Here is a 22,606-nt window from a genome sequence, read left to right on the forward strand (position 1 = left end):
CTGTATTTGCTTTGTTTTCTTGAGTTCTAGCTATATTTAGATATGTATATTTTGTACACTTTTTTAAAATGAATCACTTGAAGGTAAGTTGTTATGTCATGACCTTTCACCTCTAAATATTTAAGTCTATATTTAATTATTTTGGTATTTAAATTGTCCCAGATTAAGCTAGTGGGAGCACTTTTAGTCTGGGTACTATGTTTTTGTGATATGCCTGCATCTTTTTTTTTTTGAGCACTTCCTTACTTTCTGGTATAATAAGATGTTCCATGTTCATCTTATCCTTCTGTGTCCCAGCCCTGGAATTAGCCTTTTCTCTAAGGAGCCCTGTTTCCTGTTAGTACAGAATGGTATTAGAGACCAAGGCTAGGTATGCTCTTGCTAATGAAGTGTTTCTGCTTCTTGGATCTTTCATAAGACTGAACTAGGAAATATATACATACATACAGAATATTTATATACACAAACAAAAATATACATACATACAAATGTGCATACACTTATATATATATGTTAATGATATGGGCTTAATTTTAAATTATCTTCATTATAATTATAATTGACAAGATACCATAGCAACATTTGTAAAGTTCTTAATAAAGGCAACAAGATCACAATCCACACAAACCACTTATACAATTTTCATATTTCCTTTTAGTCAATATCTATACATATAATTTTAAAGGGTCATAGTGTGAAATCAGTTTTGTCTTTTTCCACTTAACATGTCATTAGCATCTGTGAGTTACTATGTCATTTTATAATCTTCATTCTAAATTGCTCTGCTACATGTCATTTAGCAGATTCTACCATTCTTCTATTGTTGGACATTTAGGTTGTTTCCAATATTTTGCTATTATAAATAATTCTGAAGTGAACATTTTTATGCATATGCCTTTTCTAATTGACCTTCTTATTTATTTGCTTATTTATTGGAAGATTTCCCAGAAGTGGGAATACCAGTTCCCATAGGTAGGTATGTTTTAATGGGTTTGATATATTTTGGCACACACATTTAATCAAACAATTACCAAAGCCCAAACCAGGGTTGGATATATAGAGATGAAAAATATGTAGTCCCTACTAGGAAGAAACTGAAAGTCTAATGGAAGATAGATAAATTCTCTAAAAATGACAATTAGAGAAATAATAGACAAAGAGCATTTAAACCGGGTTAGGAATAAGTGGCTCAGGAAAACTTTTCAGGAGTAGAGCTATATCTTGAGGGATACCTTAATGGAACCTTAAAGGACTGGGGTTATTCCAGTGTGAAAGAGAGAGTAGAAATAGGCCATAGAAAGCATTTTAAACATAATCACTGGATTGTAAGAAAACAGAAGTCAGGAAGAACCTGCATGTTCAAGAAAATTCAGGTAGTTTATATGATTTGTTGCTACATGTCTTTGGAGGAGTTGAGAAAGTTTAGCCTGATCAAGTGGATAGAGGTAATCATGAAGGGTCTTGCATGTCACCTTTATAAAGTGCACTTAAAAAATCTCAAACCAGTGAGTAATATGATCAGATATATATTTTAGAAACTCACTTTACCAAGGATACTGGAGGGATGCCTGGGTGGCTCAGTTGGTTAAACATCTGCCTTTGGCTCAGGTCATGATCCCAGGGTCCTGGGATCGAGTCCCGCATTGGGCTCCTTGCTCAGTGGGGAGCCTGCTTCTCCCTCTGCCTGCCACTCTCCCTGGTTGGGCTCTTTCTCTCTCTTTCTCTGTGACAAATAAATAAAATCTTAAAAAAAACAAAAACAAAAACAATCCAAGGATACTGGAGAACAGATTAGAAAATGTGAGAGCAGTGGTTGAGGCCTTCAGAGGCTATTGTAGTATCCCGGCAAGCAATAAAGAGTACTTGAACTAAAGAAGTAGAAATGGGAGTGAAATGAAGTATGAAAGGGATTGAATTTATTTATTCAGTATTAATATGTAGGTATTTCCAGGTAACTAGCACCTGCAAAGTGTCATGTATTGTGCAAGGTACTGAGCATATTAGTCATGGCTTCTCATAGTCTAGTGAGAGAAATAATGTTTAAGTTAATAGTGACACAAATTACAACTGTGATAAGTACTGTACCAGAAAAATACAGATGCAATGAAAGCATACACCATGGAGACCTAACACTGGAGGTTGAAGTAAGACCTTCCTAAGGTAGGACAGTTAAGTGGAGACTTAGGAATTAGCCAGGCCAAAAAGAAAGGAAGAACATTCTAAGCAAAGGAAGAGTGTATATTAACATCCTGAGCAGGAAGGACTGGTAAATTTAATGCCCATATGGCTAGAGCAGAGTAAGTAAGAATGGAAAAAGTTGGAAGGTAAGACTATAGAGAAGGTTTATTTATTTATTTATTAAAAGATTTTGTTTATTTGAGAGAGAGAGACACAGCGAGAGAGGGAACACAAGCAGGGGGAGTGGGACAGGGAGAAGTAGGCTCCTGGCTGAGCAGAGAGCCCAATGCGGGGCTCCATCCCAGGACCCCAGGATCATGACCTGATCTGAAGGCAGACACTTAACGACTGAGCCACCCAGGCGCCCCTACAGAGAAGGTTTAAACAAACAAAATTTGTTTATGGAGAAGAGAGGAGGAGATACATCATAGGACTCCTAGGTTTCTGGTGTGGGCATGAGTGGCTGTGGGTGCCATTTCCTGAGATAAGGAAACTAGAACAGGTTTGATGGATTTTGATATATGAAGTATTGATTCTGAGATGCCTGGTGGGTTAAGTACATCCTCCCACCCTCACTCTACAGATAACTAGATATTAGGATTGGATTTTGATTTAGAAGTCTGGAATTTAGGGGAAAGGTCTGGTTTGCATGTTGTCTATAGATTTACTAGTTGACCAGTTATAGATGGTAGTTTAAACTATGGGCTTGGATGAGGTCACTGAGATATGTAGAGTGATAAAAAGGTTCGCAGAATCTCAGAGAACACTGGTAGCTACACGAAAAATAAATACACAGGGAAAAATTCACTATTAATACAAAAGACACATGACAAACTGAAAAATATCTTTAACTTATAAAGCAGATAATGGGTTAATATCCTCAGTGTACAAAGAGATAAGTCTATAAGAAAAATAGAACCGTTAACAAATACACAGTTAACAAAAGAAGGAAAACAAATACAAAAAAATTAATGAATATTTGAAAAAGCAAAACCTGAAAGTGAAAGTAATTTGTAAGTTTTCACCATCTATCTCATTTTTATTGATTTACTTTTTAAAATCAATAATTGAGGACATTGTTAAGAGACTGGAGGGTGCTGATGGATTGATGAATCACATAATTCTTAAAAATCTATTTTTTAAAGCACTTGCTTCTCTCGTTCATAAAAATTTAGATCCCACTTGTTAGCATGACTTTAGTGCAGAATTTGAGAGATATGGAGAATCCAACTGGATGATCTTAAGGTATCCAGAGATAGGCAAAATAAACTAAGTAGTAATGAAAATTAGCTACAATCTTAGTGGTTCATGGAAGAATTAAGTTATGTGTAATTTGAATCTGGTTTATATGTCTGTAAGAGCACCTCTTTTGGGGGGCTCTGATAATTAACTTCAGTGCCTGGGATGGTAACCCTAACTTGCTTGAGTTGACAGTTTTTACCAGTAAGTCATAGTTTTAGCCCCAGGAAGCTTAGGTAGGAATGATCTATGTATTTTAAGTTCTTGTAATGTTTAAGAAAATTAGGCAAATATCAATTTATTTCAATTAAAAAATAGTGTTATGGGTGAGTATTATGGAAGTAGTCAGAACAGATTCATACATAGCATCTTCAACTCTGATTTAAGGTTATAGAAGTATAAGGGTTTTTTCCCTCCATATGAATAATTGTTTTACTTCCATATTCTTGAGCACAGATTATGAGACTGATCTAAAATTCATTTACAATTAATAATGGTTAATATTTACTGAAGAAGTCTGAGCTCTCCTCACTCCCTTTACCAATAAGTATACCTGGAAAAGGATAAACCCACTTATTTCAGTTACCTACTTTCTAAAAAATTTGTGTGAACATGCTGCTTTTAGATGAAATATTAAATACAATGTTTTGGAATGTTGTTTTTAAAATAATAGGTTTGGAGTCATAAAATCTTAGTAGTTAAAACGTGTCTCTTTGTAACTACTACCCATTGTCAAAGTGCCCCGTGCAGCTACTGAGAATAAATTAATTCCCATCTATGTTTGATAACCTTTTAAATATGACCACTAATGGGGCACCTGGCTGGCTCAGTTGGAAGAGCGAGAGACTCTTAATCTCAGAGTCATGAATTCTACATGTTGGGTGTAGAGATTACCAAAAAAAAATAAACTTAAAAAAAATATGATCACTATTATGTTCAACCATGAAGACAACTGAATCCCTGCCCTCCAAAGATCCTTAGTTTCCTTAGTGGCTCTATGATTTTAAACCCTTCACCATCTTGGCTTCCTTCTGGTTATGCTCCAGTTTAACGGGGCCCCTCTCAAAAAGTGACACACTCAGAATGGTAAATCATATACCATATATGGTCTGAGATATACCAAGTGTTAGTTAACTTTTTATCCTAGCCATTAAAATGTCTTAAATTAAATTTAAGATAATAAAATTTAAGATAATAAAAAGGACTGGTAAATAATAGAAATGGATCTATTGATCCTTTATCAAAAGAAAATTGAAGGGTTTTAATAAAATAAACTTCACATTGAGTAAAAACTTTTAAAAATGATAACTCATGACCTTCTCAGAGACTTTGTTGACTTGGGGTGAGCCTTTTTTTTTTAAAGATTTTATTTATTTATTTGACAGAGAGAGACATAGCGAGAGAGGGAACACAAGCAAGGGGAATCGGAGAGGGAGAAGCAGGCTTCCCGCTGAGCAGGGAGCCTGATGCGGGGCTTGATCCCAGGACCCTGGGATCATGACCTGAGCCGAAGGCAGACGCTTAACGACTGAGCCACCCAGGCGCCCCTTGGGGTGAGCCTTGTCCTGGAAGTTGAGAAGGACAGCGAACCAGGAACCTATGATCATTCATTTCTTATTTATTTTTAGTAAATAGAAGTAAAATTGAGACCCTCTGGTCTCTAGGAGATGTGACTGAAAATGTGTGGTGAGTTCTTTATGACAGTTGAGCGTCATGCTACATTTCTATTCTTCATACGTAAAAAAATTCTTTCTTTCATGTAGCACAAATCTATAGGGAAATGAGAATAAAATATAGCACATTCTTTTTTGGCAAGGAATGCTTACGTGTTTAAAACAAATTAACTTTTTAAGGCAGCTCTGAAGAAGTAATTTATTTTAAATAGGTGAACAGTTTACAGCTCTTGTGGGAAAACTTTTTCCCTACTTTTCTTCATCATAGGATTAGGCCCTATGTTTTTAAATTAAATCCTTTAATTTTTGCTGTTAACATTTAATTTACTTGATGACCCTATACTATTAACTTTTGACCCAGTGAACCCAGGATGGTATATACAATGCATATACCTAATTTTAAGGAAACTCTTAAAAATAAGTGGTTTGAAGTATCATACATACTAATTTTTTCCCCTTTTGGGAGGATGTATTTTATAAGCATAGGGTTTTCTTTAACAATTAGATATTTATGCCATTGGCAAAACAACCCAAAGCTCATGTGACTTAACTGCAATATTTTTAATAAAATGCAAAACTACTAATATATTATGGTGGATACAAAACTTTTCCTGACAAGAAATTCTTATAGCATATGCCCAAACGTAATGATCCTCCCATCTACCTTTATTTATACACATACTTCCTTTAAAAGGAAAGGAATATAAAATTGAAAGTTCCTGAAGTTTAATCCTTTAGATGTAAAAAATGTTAGTAATACAGTTGTTAATTATGATAAAGTTCAAAGCTTCTTGTAAATCACTTGATGTAAAAATACTTTTATTTGCCCTTGGGACACTAGACCTGTGGACTCACTTTTGAACATCCCCCGGCCCCCAGTTATAAAATACATCATGTGTATTAAAGAATACTGAAAAAAATCAGGAATGATCTGGAAGGCATTGCTTCAGAAGGCCCCTTAACAATATACCACTTTACTCTCTCTCCCAATTGACAAAGGAAGACTCTGTATTTGTCTTTCGTGTCTTGGTATTATTGAATTTCATTCATTTAGTATTATTAAATACTATACTTTGTTTTTCTTCTTCAGGAAAATTGCAGTTTGTATCTTGTGGAATAGATGGTTCCATCTTTCAGGCATCAGAAAGCAAAGCGGAAAAGATTTGGGGAGGCAGTGGGACCCCTCTGATCTACCTATGCCACACTAACTTTACTACAAGGGTGGCTGTGGGGGTGTATTCACTTTCATAATTTTGGAAGCATGGATAGGTTGAGTGCTGTTAAAGACAGTAGAATAGGAATGAAAGGAAGCTCAGTTCATAGGGAAAACTCAGTTTGTTAGTTTATCTAATTCCTAATGTGGTATATGTGTATAGGTATGTGTGTGATATATGTTTTAAAGAAATCCTGGTGAACTAACAAGGTATGAAATTGTATTTTGTTATATAAAAATATGGATCCTATTATTTATTGACCTTTTAATTTGCAGCCTTTTAATGATTATTATGGTTATCTTTAAGTGTGCCATGTTTACCTTATTCAAAAGTGAACAGATAGTAAAGCAACAACTGCTGTGTGATAAAAACTTAGGTACGGGGGTATAAACAAGGTTTCTGATCTCTAGGAATAGTGGAGGTTATTTATGCTTCTGTATAAGCCTTCATGGTTTGCTAATTAGGTAACGTGATTGTAATTTCATTATTTAAATACTAAGGGAAATGTTGTAAAATGTGCTCTATTATTATCATCACATATTATTACGTGTAATAATTATTACTTAAGTAAATGGAAGTAGTTTTATGTGGTTTTACAGTCTTGGGTGCAAATAATAGGATTTTGGACTAGGGTAGTAATGGTTGGGACAGAGATGAAGAAGAATCTAGAATGACTTTCTAGTTCCTGGCTTGGTTGTAGAGTACAATAGTGGTATAATTAACCAGGATAGAGGCAAATGGAGAAGAACAGGGATTTTGGCTTATGTGTATGTGTGTATACGGATGTGGAATAGAAAACTGGGAAAGGGGAAGGAGATGAGAAACTCAATGAAGACGGGCGCCTGGGTGGCTCAGTTGGTTAAGCGACTGCCTTCGGCTCAGGTCATGATCCTGGAGTCCCAGGATCGAGTCCCGCATCGGGCTCCCTGCTCGGCAGGGAGTCTGCTTCTCCCTCTGACCCTCCTCCCTCTCATGCTGTCTCTCATTCTCTCTCTCTCAAATAAATAAATAAAATCTTTAAAAAAAAAAAAAAAAAAAAGAAACTCAATGAAGACATATTGAATATGGAAGATTGTCACTGGGATATCCATATAGAGAAGTTCAGTAGGGAGCTCAGCAGGTGTATCTGAGGCTTAGGAGAAAGGTTGGAGCTGGGAGTGGATGTCACTAAAAAGGTAGTAGTTGAAATTTTGGGGGAACTGGATGCCATTGCTCATAGAAACTGAATATAGTGAGAGGAAATGAAAACCAACATTAGTAAATGGGCAAAGTAACAGAAGGCAGAAAAAAAAAATTAAGCATAAATAGCAGAAGGATGGAAGGGAGCACCAACAGAGCTCAGAGTTCTAGAAGCCAATGGGGGACAGGATTCAGGAAAAAAGAGTCAGGAGTATCAGAAGATAAAGACAGGTCAAGTAAATTGAAAAAGATAATAGGATTTGGCAATTTTGTCATTAGTAATGTTTGCCAGAACATTTTCAGTGTGCTGATGATGGCAGAATTCTGTGTTGGGTTGAAAAATATTTTATTTATTTTTTTATTTTTTAAAGATTTTATTTATTTATTTGCCAGAGAGAGAGCACAAGCAGGGGGAGGGGCAGGTAGAGGGAGAAGCAGTCTCCCTGCTGAGCAAGGAACCGGATGTGGGATTCGATCCCAGGACCCTGGGACCCCCTGAGCCAAAGGCAGACGCTTAACCAACTGAGCCACCCAGGCATCCTGAAAAGTATTTTAAATTGAGAAAAGTTACAATAGATTTATATTATTTCAAGGCTTTTCATTTCTTCTTCAAAACAGAAATAAAGGATCACTATAGGGAGTAGTTTATAGAATTGAGGAGGGGATTCTCCAGTGAAGAGCGTTTAATATTTATAAAATGTGGGGAGAGTCAGCAGAAGAGGAAGAGAAGAGATTAAAGAGGGATAAAGGTAAAGAAAGATCTGTAGGAGATGAGGGAATGTGGGATCAAGGATGTAGTAAAAGAGTTGACTTGGAAGAAGAGATAGGATACTCCTTCCTCTAAGATTAGAAGAAAGGAGGTGAAGATAGTTATATGTATAACTTGTAAATGTGGAACAAGAAGGTTAGGAGGTTCATAGCTTACAGTTTTGGATTTTTTACTGATAAAGGAGACATTAAAGATAAGGGCATAGGTGAAGTAGCAAGTTTGGGTTGTAGTAAGGTGGCATAAAATATATGCTCTAAGGAATGGAAGAAGGAATTAGCCAGGGGGCAAGGTTATTATCGAGAGAGACTGATGTACCTGGGAAACTAAGCTAGATAGGAAAAGATATGAAGCCATGCTGGAGATTGTGGTTTGAAAAAAAAAAAAAGGGAATAGTTGAGGAATAGAGGTTAAAATAAGATAAGAAAGCAGGTGTTTAGGGAATAAGGGAGTGAAAAAATTAGAACAATAAGTGATTGTGGTGTGAGATCAATAATATTGAAGTCTAAGGCTGTGGAACAATTTCCTGGTGATCAGAAGGTTGATGGTATGGGTCTGGGTATGGATCACTGAATGAAGTGGTTGTAAGCTGGTGTAGTCAGAGCTCAAGGTTGTTGGATGGGTTGTCCATGTGGACACTGAAGTGGCACATGATGGCAGGAAATGCAGGGGAGGCAGATACTGGAAGTCAGGTGCCAAAGTCCTCTATAAATAAGGGAGGGAATGACTGGGCAATCAAGTAATGAGAATGAAGAAGAGGAATAAAAAATTTCCAAGACTGTTGATTATGCCCTTTTTGCCCTCACAAATTAAGAGTCATGAGGGCAAGGACTTGTCTTATTTAATACTGCAAATATTTGTTGATTAATGGATAAACAAATGATGATCTCATCATTTTGAATAAGTATTTATTCATGTTGAATTAGTATTTTTGGAAACTTTGGGTGTTTCTTATTACATGCAGTTGCTATTAAAGAATATACAACAAGATGAGCAAGATGTAGAAAAAAATTAATAATCCAAACCCAGAAATAACCACTGTTAACCCCTTTTATTACATTTTCATACCTGTTTGTTGTTCATCCTAGTCATAAATATTTAGCTATAATATCCTTTAATGGCTGAGTAGGTATTCCATATAGAATAAGGATATACCATAATTTAAGCAATTTCTTTTTTTTTTTTTTAGATTATTATTATTATTTTTTTTTTTTAAAGATTTTATTTATTTATTTGACAAGAGAGACAGCGAGAGAGGGAACACAAGCAGGGGGAGTGGGAGAGGGAGAAGCAGGCTTCCCGTCGAGCAGGGAGCCCGATGCAGGGCTTGATCCCAGGACCCTGAGATCATGACCTGAGCCGAAGGCAGTTGCCTAACCAACTGAGCCACCCAGGCGCCCCTAAGCAATTTCTTATTTGGGGGGTATTATACTTATGTTTTTCTCTCTTTGTAAAAGGGACAATCTAATAGTTAAATTTTTGCTTTATTTCCTTAGGATGCAGACTTACAAGTGGATTTTCCAGTAGGATCTTCATAGCCAGCCTATTTTTCTTTGTTTTAGGCTTATTTCTAACAGCCTTGTTTATGTGTATTATTATTCTATGCTGGATTGGAATCAGAAAATTGGACAGTGTTGTAGGTACTGATTGATGTAGGCATGATGATGGCCACAAAAGTGAAAATTGGTAAGTAAAAGTCCTTTACAGGAATAGTGATGGGTATTTAAAAAACGTGGAATTAAGTGTAGTTTTCATGAGCACAATAAGAAATGATTCATGAGCTGAATAACAGGATATAGTGGTCAATTCATAAATGCATATTCAAATTAAATAAAAACCTCTATGAATAACCTACATTTGTTGACAGCGTCCAATTTTAGGGGAGGTTTTAATAAATCATGAATAATCATCAAGTTCACAGCTTCTTAAACTTTTTCATAAAAGTGTGGTTAATAGTAGAGAAAAGTGAAAAAAAGTGCCCTAGAAGCTTGATCCCAAACCAGAATTTTTAGTTTCTTGTTTTGTCTTAAATTTACTATAAATGTTGGATTACATATCGTAACAGTCTTATGTTTAGTATAAATATAATGCTTATCTATTTTTTCAAAGTCCCTGAGTAAAATTGGTATCTAAGAAGATGCCTCATGTTTATTCAGTAGCTTTTAGCACCCTGCATACTATAAGTTTTCTTTGCCTCCAACTTACTTTTAGAGGCAAGGTTCTAGGCTATTTCATGGTTGTACAATATGCTCCTTTTCAGTTTTCTCTTTTATACTTTAGCCCAGGCTATTTATAGTAGTGTATGGTAGGGAGTAGATTAATTGATGATTACTTACTTTGAACCTGAGAGTGTTTCAAAGACTCTGAAAATTTACAGAATGAAAATTTAATATCATTGCCAACAGACTGCACTACAAGAAATGTTAAAGGAAGTCATTCAGATGGAAGGGAAATGATACCAGATGGAAATATAGATCTACACAAAGGAATGATGGACACTGGAAAAGGTAACTACAGGGTAAATGTTTAAGTTCTTTTTACATTTAATTCTCTTTTAAGATAATCAACTGTTTAAACAAAAATAATAGCATTGTATTATGGGGTTTACAACATGCATTAGTAAATATATGCCAACAATAGCATAAAGACCAGGAGGAGAAAAATAGAAATAAGATAGTATAAGGATCTTTTATTATATGTTAAATGGTATAAATTCACTTGAAAGTAGACTGATAAATATGTAGACTATAAACCCTAAAGCAACCAGTAGAATAATAACAAAAGTGTTATAGGTAATAAGCCAACAAAGAAAAAAATGGAATAATAAAGTACTCAATCCAAAAGAAGGCAGAAAAAGAAAAAAAGGAACAATGAACAGATGGAACACAGAACAAATGGAACAAACAGAAAATAGCAAGATGATAGACTTAAATCTAATTATATCAATAATCACATTAAATGTAAATGACCTAAAAATCCTAATCAAAGGGTAGAGATTGTCAGATTGGATAGAAAGCATGACTTGACACACTTTACATATAAAGACACAAAAATGTTAAGAATGAAAGGATGGGAAAAGATATACCATGCTGATGCTGACATTAGTCAAAAGAAACTAGTGGGGCTGTATTAACATAGTAGAAACAAAGATTTCAGAGCAAAGAATGTTACCAGGGTTAAAGAAGGTCATTTCATAATAATAAAGGAGTCAGTTAATCAGGAGGATATAACAATCCTAAATGTTTATGCCCCAAATAAAAAGAGGTTCAAAATATGTAGAGCAAAATCTGATAGAACTGCAAGGAGAAACAGACAAATCTATAATTATAGTCAGAAATTTCAATATGTCCCCTTCAGTAATTGCTAGGACAAGTTGAAACATAGCAAGGATATAGTAAACTCAACACTATCCACCAATATTACCCAACTTCCCTAACATTCCACTAACAGTAGAATACACATTCTCTTTAAAGAGTACATGAAACTTTTACCCAGAGAGACCATATTCCTGGCCAGGGGTTAGCAAACTATGACTGTGGGGCCAAATCTAGCCTGGTTTTGTATGGCCTATGAACTAAGGATGGTTTTTGCATTTTGAGAGATTTCTTAAAAGTAAAAAAGAAAAGAAAATATGTGACAGGAGAAACTGTATGTCACCCACAAAGCTTAAAATATTTACTGTCTGACCCCTTATAGAAAAAGTTTGCCAATCTCTGTATTAGACTATAAAATATGTCTCAATACATTTTAGAGGATTTAAGTCATGCAAAGTATGTCCTCTGACCACAGTGGAATTAAATTAGAAATCAGTAACAGAAAGCTAACTGGAAAATCCTTGAATATTTGGGAACAAAATCATATGCTTCTACATATCCCACTGATTAAAGAAGAAATCCAAAGTGAAATTAGGAAGTATTTTGACCTGAGGGAAAATAAAAATACAATATATCAGAATTTATATAAACGAAATGCCTACATTAAAAAGTACAGAGTCTCAAAGCAATGACCTCAACTTCCACCTTAAGAAATTATAAAAGAAGAGCAAATTAAACACAAAGAAGCAAAAGAAATGAAATAATAAAGGTCAAAGTGGAAATCAATGAAATAGAAAACAAAGATCAATTGAGAATATCTATGTAATCAAAACCTGGTTGTTTGAGATCAGTAGAATTGATAAACCTTTAGCCAGACTGGTTAGGAAAAAAAAAAAGGGAAGACACTTATCAGGAAGACCAATATCAGGAATGAGAGAGGTGACATCCTTACAAATTCTACAGATATTTCAAGGATAATAAGGGAATATTATGAACAACTTTAGGCAAAAAATTTAACAACTTAAAAATGACCAAGTTTCTTGAAAGACATAAACTACCAAAGCTGACTCAAGAAGAAATAGATAGCCTGAATGGTCATATATCCATTTCCAAAAAATTGAATTTTTAGTTTAAAACATTCCATAAAGAAAAGTCCTGGTCCACAGGATTTTACTGATGAATCCTTCCAACATTTAGAGAAAAAAATACCAACCACACACAAACTCTTCCAGAAAAGTGAAGAGAAAGGAATACTTCCAAGCTTGTTCTTTGTGGCCAGCATTACCCTGATACCCAAGCTACACAAAGACATTACAAGAAAAGAAAACTCAGGCCAATTTCCCTTATGAACACAGATGTAAAAAATTCTAGACAAAATTTTATCAAATCAAATCTAACAATATTTAAAAAAGATAATATTTATTGGGTGCTATTTATCCCAAGAATACAGGATTGGTTTAACATTCAAAAATTAATCATTGTAACTCACCAAATTAATCTAAAAAAGAAAAACTGATCATCTCAATAAATGCAGAAAAAACATCTGACAAAATCCAGTATTCATTCCCTATTTAAAAACTTAGCAAACTAGGAACGTAAGGGTACTTCTTCAACCAGATAAAGTGCATCTACAGAAAACCTATAGATAATCCCATACCTACTGGTAAAAGACTGCATGCTTGCCCCCTAAAATCAGGAACAAAACAATGTCTGCTCTTACCACTTTTTTTTAAAGATTTTATTCATTCATTCATTCATTCATTCACTCATTTAGAGTGTGAGTGGGATGAGGGGCACAGGGAGAGGGAGAGGGAGAAAATCCCAAGCAGACTTAAATGCTGAGCACAGAGCTCCATACGAGGCTGGATCCTATGACCCTGAGATCATGACCTGAGCTGAAATCAAGACTTGGACCCTCAACTGACTGAGTCACCCAGGTGCCCCTGCTCTTACTTTATTCAACATTGGAGGTTCTGCCAGTGCAATCAGGCAAGAAAAGAAAAAAATACATTCAGATTGGAAAGGAAGAAATAAAACTGACATAATTATCCATCTGTTCCACTTGGTGGAATCTACAAAAAGCTACTAGAACTAATTGGTGAATGTAGCAAAATTGCAGAACACAAGATCAATATACAATAATCATCTATATTTCTATGTTCTAGCAACAAACAACCGAAAATGGAAATGCAAAAAAATGTATCATTTACAATAGCATAAAAATATTGAATATTTAGGAATAAATCTGATAAAAGGCATGAAAGATCTGTACGCTGAAAACAGCAAATACTGTTGAGAGGAAGTAAAGACAGCTTAAATAATTGGAGGGATTTACCTGGCTCAGTGGGTTCATATTGTTAACATGTCAACTCCCCTTAAATTATCTATAGGTTCAACACAAACCAAATCAAAATCCCAGTAAGTTAAAAAAAAAAAAAAGACAAGCTGATTCTAAAATTCATATAGAAATGCGAAGATCTAGAATAGCCAAAATAATTAACTTTGACAAAAAGAACAAAGTTGGAGGGCTGATACTACCTGATTTTAAGACTTATTAAATATCTACAGTAATCAAAACAGAGTGGTTTTAGTGTAAGAATAGGCAAATAGATTGATGTAATGGAATACAGAGTCCAGACATAGGCCCACATACAGAAGGATAATAGATTTTTGACAAAGTGCAAAGGTAATTAAGTGAAGAAAGAATAGTTGTTGTTGTTGTTTTTAACACAGTGTGTTTGGAAGAACTGGATATCCATATATAAAAATAGGAATTTGATTCATATCTCACACCATGTAAAAAAAGTATTCAAAATTGATCATAGACCTAAACGTAAAACCTGACATTACTATTAAACTTCTAGAGAAAATGTAAGAAAATTTTTGTGACTCTGAGTTAGACAAAGATTTCTTAGGGGCGCCTGGGTGGCTCAGTTGGTTAAGCAACTGCCTTCGGCTCAGGTCATGATCCTGGAGTCCCGGGATCGAGTTCCACATCGGGCTCCCTGCTCAGCGGGGCGTCTGCTTCTCCCTCTGACCCTCTTCCCTCTCATGCGCTCTGTCTCTCATTCTCTCTCTCTCAAATAAATAAATAAAATCTTTAAAAAAAAAAAAGATTTCTTAGATGTGACATCAAAAGTACAATCTATAAATGAACAAATTGAGAAATTGGACTTAATCAAATTTTTACAAACTTCTATTCTTTAAAATACACTGCTAAAGGAGACAAGCTCCAGCCTGAGAGAAATATTTGCAAAGCATGTAATAAAGGATTTGTATCAAGAATGCTCTCAGGGTTCCTGGCTGTCTCAGTCAATAGAGCATATGACTCTTGATCTCGGGGGTCATGAGTTCAAGCCCCACATTGGGTATAGAGATCACTTAAAAAATAAATAAATAAAGATTAAAAAATAAAAGAATGTAACCAACTCTCAAAACTCAACAATGAGCAAACAAGTCTCAAAAAATAGGCAAAAGACTTGAATAGTTCAGCTTCACCAAGAAGATAACCCACATAGCAAATAAGCATATGAAAAGAAGTTCAACTTTATTAGCCTCATTAGTCTTTAGGGGAAACATAGAGTAAAACCATGATGGAACAACTGGATATCCATATACAAAAAAAAAAAAAAAGTATACACATCTATTAGAACAGCTAAAATGAAAAATGTTAAGGACGTGGAGAAATTAGAACTTTATACATTCCTAATAGGAATGTAAAATGATATAATCGGTTTGGAAACAGTTTGGCAGTTTCTTGAAAAGTTAAACATACACCAATATATGATCCATTTCATTCTAGGTATTTCCATAAGAAAAGACAGCACATGTTCCTACAGAGATCTGTACATGAATATTCATAGTAGCTTTATTTTTAACAGTCTCCAATTTGAAACAACTCAAATGTCACCAACAGATAAATGGTTAAATAAATTGTGATATATTCATACAATGGAATACTACTCAGCAATAAAAGGTAGTGAACAATATTGTTATGTGCATCATCATGGATTAATTTCAAAACAATATTCCGAGTGAAGACAGAAAATACAAAATTCTAGAAAATGCAAACTGATCTATTGGGACTAAGGGCAGACAGACCAATGGTTGTCTGGGGAGAGAGGTGCTAGGAGGAGGATTACAAAAAGGCAGGGGAAATTCTTAGGGTTGATGGATATATTCACTGTCTTATTCTGGTGATGGTTTCACAGTGTTAACATTTATCAATTGTATACTTATCAATTCTATACATGTTAAAAGTTATCAATTGTACACCTTTTATATACGCAGTTTATTGAATATCAGTTATACCTTAGCTTAATACATTTAAAAATGTGTCTAGAAAATAAAGGAGGGGTGCCTGGCTGGCTCAGTCAGTAGAGCATGTGACTCTTGATCTTGGGGTTATAAGTTTGAGCCCCAGGTTGGGTATAGAGATTACTGAAAAATAAAATCTTAAAAAAGAAAAGAAAGGAAAATAATTTCAATTGAAATATAAAAGGGAATTAACATTTATTAGAAATATACTAAGCAGCAAGTACTAGGTAGGTCCTTTAAATAAGAATGACAGTATATGTAAATATATCATTTTCTATGTGCCAAGTTCTGTTATATGTACTTTCAATATATTAAGGTGTTAAATCCTCACAACTCTTTGAGGTATAGGGACTCTTATTACCCTCATTTTACAGAAAAGGAGGAAAAGGAGGCATTAAGTCACAATTTCTGCATGAGAGAGCTGAGATTTGAACCTGGGAAGTCTCTTCTTTTAATAGATCTTTATGACATCCATTAGGCTACAGAGTTTTAGTTCCAGTTTACAAAATGAAAGAACTGTGACTCACAAAGGCAGTAACTTTTTCTGGATCACAGAATTTATAAGTAATGTCAAGATTTAAACTCAAATTTGTTCTACTCCAAAATATATACTCTTCTATACTAGATTGCCTCCATTTAGATTTGTGGTTCAATAGCAGAACTGATGGTATAACACTACTGATAACTAAGATAACTAAGTCTGAACTATGTGATCCACTCTCTTCCGTACTCCTTTTACCATTCAATAGTGCTGTCTGGCATGTTTGTTGACTATAGATTAGAATATGTTTTATACCGGTAAGCAACTAAGAGCTCAAAAATTATTTGTTTTTTGGTCTTGACAATTCTCTTTTCAGTATTCATAGTATAGCTGTGTCTGTTGAAATTAAGAAATTGAATGTGTGACTTTGGAGGATTTTTTCAGGCTAATATTAAAGCCGGTAATTTATCTATGCACTTCTATAAGTGGAATTAAATAGATGTGTTCCTATATCCCTAAAATTGAACTGGAGGATTTTTTTTTTTTACATTTCCATGAAATATTCCTTTCCTGTGAGTGTGTGTCTCTGTGTGTGTATGTGTGTGTGTGTGTTAAATTATGGTTACTAATCTGGGAGATATAGTTTGATATGTGGTCCAAGTGGCACCCAAGAAGATTTTCTTGGTTAAAGTCATGAGAGTAAGCAAGAACACAGAAACATTTCTAAATTGCCAAAAAAAAGTATTCCATTATATTGAAAGAATTCAATAGACATAAAACTCTTATAATAAAAATGTTTTTAGGTGAATTTTGGATGCAATAGGACATTAAGAAAATTGGCATTGGAATCAGACAGATCTGAACTCAAATCCTAGCTCTGCCCACTCACCAGCTATGTTACCTTGAAGATATAACTTAACTTGGGCCTCAGTTTTCCCATCTGTGAAATGGGTTAGTAATACTTCATTGAGTTGTGAATGTTAACTAAATGAGATAGTAAATATTGGAACACTTAACATAGTGTCCAACATACAGAAAGTACTCTAATAAATGTTCTACTGCTAGCTACTTTGAAGGTACTTCTACATAAATATAGAAATCCAAAGCCGTATTAGATAATGATGAAATGCTAAAATTATTTTATGATATAATCTGTGTACAGAAAATATCAAATAGATTCTAAAAACTCTTAGTTCAGGGAGTATCAAGATTGACCCTTTTCTATTTGAAGAAACATGTAGCCTAGTGCATTTTAAAATTGAACCTTCTTTAAAGGTGAGTTTCTATTTATGTGGTTCCACAACCAAGATTTGCTTTAGGGATGGAAATTCATGTTCACCCTGACAGTGTTATATAAAACAAACTCCATATTTAACAGCTAAATAATTTGAATGACTTATGCTAATGTAAATTTTATATTCTGTATTTTTTAAGCCATAGCCTTTATATAAAGGTATACAGTCAAAGAAAAGTTGCAGATATTTATTTTGCTTGTTGTATCTTAAGACACATAATTTGTATAAATTGGCTAGGAGGACATTCAGTTAAAAATTCAAAACTTTCAGGGGTGCCTGGATGGATCAGTTGGTTAAGTGTCTGACTCTTGATTTTGTCTTAGGTCATGATCTTGGGATCCTGAGATGGAGCCCCGCATCAGGTTCGCCACTCAGCAGGGAGTCTGCTTGAGATTCTCTCTCTCCCTCTCCCTCTGCCCACCCCCGTGCCCCCGCTTGCACATGTGCTCTCTCGAATAAATAAATGAATAAATAAATAAATAAATCTTTTTGAATTTTTAAATTTTTAAAAAAGATTTTATTTATTTATTTGACACAGAGAGAGAGACAGCGAGAGAGGGAACACAAGCAAGGGGAGTGGGAGAGGGAGAAGCAGGCTTCCCGCTGAGCAGGGAACCCGATGCGAGGCTTGATCCCAGGACCCTGGGATCATGACCTGAGCCGAAGGCAGATGCTTAATGACTGAGCCACCCAGGCGCCCTAAATAAATCTTTTTTTAAAAAAAAAATCCAGAACTTCCAGTGAGATAATCCAGAAAAAAATAAGTCTTTCAATTTTATTCATTTGTTTTGTTATTCTCACTAAGGGGTCAGTCAAAATGAAGAGATGATGTTTAATAAAGGACAGCTTTGTCTGACCTGAAGGAAAGAGTTCCAAAGCTAGATTACCTTCTTTGAAATTGCTTTGAAATTGATACCTAATCTTACAGTCTAAGTTCATACATAGCCATTTGATCTTCATTGTATTTCCTCATTAGTCCATAGAGTTTCAATCAATTTCTATATGGTGCCGACTTACATGTGTACATCAAGAGGTCCAGTAGCTTATCAAGAAAGTCTGAGTCCTCTATCTTCTGGAGACATCTCATTTAGATCTGACATTAAGTTCATTTTTTCCTTCAAGCTATTTCTTTCAAATTTCTTGGCTATTCTTATTGACAACACAAATTTTCAGACCTTCAAACTTAAAAACTTACATTCATTTCCTTATTTTCTTATCCTCCCATAGGTAAACAGGGGTTAAACTTGTTACTTTTTATAGTTGTTCTTTATTGTATACTTCAGATATGTCTCTTTTCATTTTTAAAACTGCCCATTTAATCCAAGCTCTTAATTGTCAAGTTTGTATTCTAGGCTCTTATATTATATTGAATTACAGCCTCTTGGTATTCTCCTTAGTGTCCATCTTGTCTTACCCCTTTCCCCACCATCCCACACAAAACACAAAATACTTTTCATCACACACTCTATAGAGAAGTATTGCTAGGTGAATAAGGAACACCTGATTGACTCGAAAAAGGGAATTTAAATGGAATCTCCTTTCCTTTCAGTGATTCTACCTAGAAGGAAAGAAGAAGAGCAGAACCTTCAGGAATTGAATCACAAATACTGAATGGGAGACTGCTGCTAGAAAGGGATTGATAATATATAATAGCCATTGGAAAGATAAAAGGAGACATAAAATTCAACTTTTGCTACCTATTCTTTCCCTTTTTGCTTTCCACATACTTCAGCTGTGAATCTTTCTATGTGCAGTATTTATTTTGTTTTATTCTGGTTACTATAAAGTTATCTAAGAGGCTAGGAGAACTGATGGAAGGGAAAAAAAAGGCAGTCTGTTCTGACTACAGTGACCAAAGGAGTTCAATTCACACCAAACATCTTTCTCCCATTTAGAAACATCCTAGTATTTAAGGCCTTCTACTATAAGCCCATTACTAGTTCTTTTCCTTTCTATTTCATTTCTCTCTACTCTCATATTTGTGTTTTCTGTTCCTATCAAATTATCATGCCTCCTGGGCAATGAAATATCTGTTCCTGCTCTGCAATGGTTTTGTGTATTACCATATCTCTAGTGCCTTGAACAGTGTCTAGCACATGGCACATAGTGAGCACTCAATAAATCTTTGATAAGTGAATGAATGGTTATCTTTTCTCTCTGGCAATCAAAATCCATCACCACTTTAAAAAATTGACATAAAATTTGCCTATTCCAGTAAATTTCTATCCATTATCAATCTAGTTTTAAATCACTTCATTTTCCACTTCCCCTTAGCAGTTATTTATAGTTTGCATTTGATTAATATATTCTTATTATGTTACTTTTCAAACACTCCCGAATCCTTTTTACATATGCTGTATTTTCAATGAAAATACCTCAAATTCTTGGGACACCTGGGTAGTTCAGTCACTTGAGTATTCGACTCTTGATTTTGGCTCAGGTTATGATTTCAGGGTCTCGAGATTGAGCCCAGCATCATGCTCCATGCTCAGCAGGGAGTCTGCTTGAGATTCTCTCCCTCCCCCTTTCCCTTTGTCCCTCCCCCTGCTTGCGCTCATGTGCACTCTCTCTCTCTAAAATAAATAAATCTTTAAAAAAATTAAAAATTAAAAACCCTCAAATTTTATATATTGTATATGTTGCTCAGCAGTGCCTCACGTGCTGTAGAAAGCTAGGTACTCAATAGATGGGCAGGCTACCTTTTATGACATTCTCTGGATCATTGTGATCTGCCTTGAAAGGGAGTTTAGATACATAGATAGGTTCTATTTTTTGCTATTTCCCTCCTATATTATGTAACTGAGTAAAATCGTTCCTTCAGTGCTCAGTTTAAGAACAAATTAAACTATTTCCTAAAGAAAAAAACATTTTAAAGTTATAGAAGTATCTATATGTTCGTACATTTCTCCAGAAATATTTAATGTAATATAAAAGTTCTAGACTAGTCAATTTGAATCTCTTCTTATTCTCTTTTTTTGTGTTATGGAACACTTCATGAATTTGCGTGTCATCCTTATGTGGGGGCCATGCTAATGTTCTCTGTGTTGTTCCAGTTTTAGTATATGTGCTGCTGAAGTGAGCACTGAATCTCTTCTTGTAATTTCCATAGAGATGTCCATGTAGCAAAGAAACTGAAATAGTATTATGTAGAAAATATCACCAATCCTAAAAAGACCCCTAATTTCTTCAGAGAGGAAACAGAGATAATATCCTGATTTTTGCAGTACTTAAGCTACTCCTTAGTTGTCTCATGAAGGAATTAATGTAGTAGAACACATTCGAGGAATTGCTGAGGTGTCAGAATAAGAATATACAAAGTCTAAGACTATTTTCTATAATGTATTTTTAAATAGATTAAGAGTCATGCACTCTCTGGCTTCTTTCTCCATCTACACTATCTTCTGGCATTAATAAAGTTGGGCAACATATATAAAAAAGCAGTTTCTAAGGATGCCAAACTAATAGCAGTTTCTGGATCATTCCCATTTCTTCCTCTGTGAAAATCTACAACACATGGGTTACTCTAAATATTTCCCCCAAAACCCAAAGTGTTAGGTTGCCAAAGAAAACTTACCAGGTAATATTACTATTTGCCTTTATGTAATCATTTGAAGTACATACAAAATCAGATATTAAAATGAAAATATCAAGCCATAGAATTGAGTTTTAGTTTTACTGACATTTATATATCACACTTCCTGTTTATGATTTGAGAAGTGCAACCATGCAGTGCTTCTAGTAAAAACTGAGTGATTGAGAACAGTTTGAGGATTATAATGACAACTTATCCAAAGGAAATAAAACCACTAACTTTACTGCTGCCTTCATTTGTGGAATTGCTATCTTTGTTGTGTAAAAAGCTGAATATTTTTCAAACATCATTTACTAATAGTGTAGTTAAAAAGGGGAACTTGGTGGTCTTGTGTCCCTGAAACACATGCATGCACGTACACACACACACACACACACACCCACACACACACACACACACACACACACAAGGTTAATACTTACAAAAATTTGCTTTTTATCCTCCTTTTCAGATGTCAGTTACCTATTGGTTATTGTTATGCATTAATTAACAGTCCCAACCTGAAGGAGGGAAAGGGTAGAGGTGAATGCAATTCTTAAATAAAAGCCCCTTTATTTGTTCTATTTGAAGCCTAATAATGTGAGTTTATCTTTTGGTGTCCACTTCAGGGTTTGTGTGGGTATGTGTGTGTGTAGAGACAGAGAGAGAGAGAGAGAGCACCCAAGTGAGCAATGACTCTTAGTTAGACATCCAAATCCATGTTCTCATTTCTTTTTGGCCACACAGATAAACTTATTCCCAGTCTCCCTTGCAGGCAGGTGTGGGTATGTGACTGAGTTAGAGCCAATGGAATAAGAATGGCAGTTATATGCACTACTTTTGAGTCTCCTAAAAAAACTCCCCTTCTAATGGGCTGGAATAGACAAGACCCCACAGGAGACCTTGGAAGTTTGGTACTGAAAGCCTAGGTACTAGAACACCTTGGAAACTAAGTACTGAACTACTCGTTTATTTTAGCAAGAAACTTGATTATAGCAAATATAATTTGAGCCATTATACATTTTGGGGTTGATCTGTATGGCAATTAGCCTACCCTAATTAATTTAAAATACAAAACTTATATTTGCAGTGTCCCTATGATGCACAACTCCATTGGGCACTATTTACATTATAATGTATGTAAATGGCATTTCCTGAAGCAGCATTAAGAAGCTACAGGTATGTATACATATGGATATACATAAATCTTCATCCCAGGAGTTATGCAACAATGTAGTTCTGCCAAACTAACTCCAACTACTCTCCTGGGTTTTATTGCACACAAGCATCAATTTGTATAATTTTGTATCTGTGCTAACAGATTGAGGTGGAATGGATCATCCAACAAGAATCTTAAGGGGAATGTGTATACTTAGGAT

At 34.9% G+C, this 22,606-nt stretch overlaps 1 long non-coding RNA gene and 1 other non-coding gene across 9 annotated transcripts in view; one reads left to right on the forward strand and one right to left on the reverse strand.

The window, feature by feature from the left end:
• The window catches only part of LOC144381583 (uncharacterized), a 167,225-nt gene that overhangs the window by 4,505 nt on the left and 140,114 nt on the right, over positions 1-22,606 (forward strand). For 3 of the 8 annotated variants that reach the window (XR_013446998.1, XR_013446996.1, XR_013446997.1), the window contains exons 2-4: positions 9,746-9,935; positions 10,655-10,756; positions 22,318-22,406. This is a non-coding gene — a long non-coding RNA (uncharacterized LOC144381583). Of the gene's footprint in view, positions 1-9,745; positions 9,936-10,654; positions 10,757-17,979; positions 18,121-19,205; positions 19,794-22,317; positions 22,407-22,606 lie in introns of those variants that run through there. The other 5 variants (XR_013446994.1, XR_013446999.1, XR_013447001.1 and 2 more) reach the window with 4 other exon arrangements.
• Positions 20,633-20,739, reverse strand: LOC118545248 (U6 spliceosomal RNA). Its single transcript, XR_004922014.1, has one exon. It is a non-coding gene; the product is annotated as a U6 spliceosomal RNA (small nuclear RNA).

Source organism: Halichoerus grypus, chromosome 4 (genome assembly GCF_964656455.1).
Source record: "Halichoerus grypus chromosome 4, mHalGry1.hap1.1, whole genome shotgun sequence".
In the NCBI taxonomy this organism is placed as follows: domain Eukaryota; kingdom Metazoa; phylum Chordata; class Mammalia; order Carnivora; family Phocidae; genus Halichoerus; species Halichoerus grypus.